Here is a 1,116-nt window from a genome sequence, read left to right as displayed (position 1 = left end):
CTGCAAATATTTTTTTCTTTTTTCTTTTTTCTTTTTTTTTTTTGAGACGGAGTCTTGCTCCTGTCGCCCAGGCTGGAGTGCAGTGGCATGATCTGGGCTCACTGCAAGCTACGCCTCCCGGGTTCACGCCATTCTCCTGCTTCAGCCTCCCAAGTAGTTGGGATTACACGTGCCCACCACCATGCCCGGCTAATTTTTGTATTTTTTTTTTTAGTAGAGATGGGGTTTCACCATGTTGGCCAGGCTGGTTTCGAACTCTTGACCTCAGGTAATCCGCCTGCCTTGGCCTCCCAAAGTGCTGGGATTACAGGTGTGAGCCACTGTGCCCGTCCTGACTGCAAATGTTTTCTCTTATTGCATCAGTGATGACTTCATATTCAAAGAAAGCTGCCACTGTGAATAGCAATTGGTAAATATTAACATACTTAAAAATGTTACTCAAGGCCGAGTGCAGTGGCTCGCCTGTAATCCCAGCACTTTGAGGGGCCTAGGCAGGTGGATCGCTTGAGCCCAGGTATTCGAGACCAGCCTGCACAATATGGCAAAACAAAAAATTAGCCGGCCAGGGTGTAGCATACCTACAGTCCTAGCTACTGGGGAGGCTGAAGTGGGAGGATCACCTGAGCCTGGAAGGTCGAGGCTACAGTGAGCCGTGATCATGCCACTGCACTCCAGCCTGGGTGACAGAATGAGACCCTGTCTCAAAAAACTCAAAATACTCAAGTCCAAAGGAGAGGGACTTGATAAAATTAACAGACAGTCACAAGACAGGGAAATTTCTAACCATTTCAGAGCATTAGAAAGCAGTCTTGAGAGAGGGCATCCCTGTCTTGTACCAGTTTTCAAAGGGAATTTTTCCAGTTTTTGCCCATTCAGTATGATATTAGCTGTGGGTGTGTCATAAATAGCTCTTATTATTTTGAGGTACGTTCCATCAATACCGAATTTATTGAGCGTTTTTAGCATGAAGGGCTGTTGAATTTTGTCAAAAGCCTTTTCTGCATCTATTGAGATAATCATGTGGTTCTTGACTTTGGTTCTGTTTATATGCTGGATTATGTTTATTGATTTGCGAATGTTGAACCAGCCTTGCATCCCAGGGATGAAGCCCACTTG

This window comes from Rhinopithecus bieti, unplaced genomic scaffold (assembly GCF_001698545.2).
Source record: "Rhinopithecus bieti isolate Rb0 unplaced genomic scaffold, ASM169854v2 scaffold_72006, whole genome shotgun sequence".
Taxonomy (NCBI): Eukaryota; Metazoa; Chordata; class Mammalia; order Primates; family Cercopithecidae; genus Rhinopithecus; species Rhinopithecus bieti.
This window is presented reverse-complemented; position numbering follows the sequence as displayed.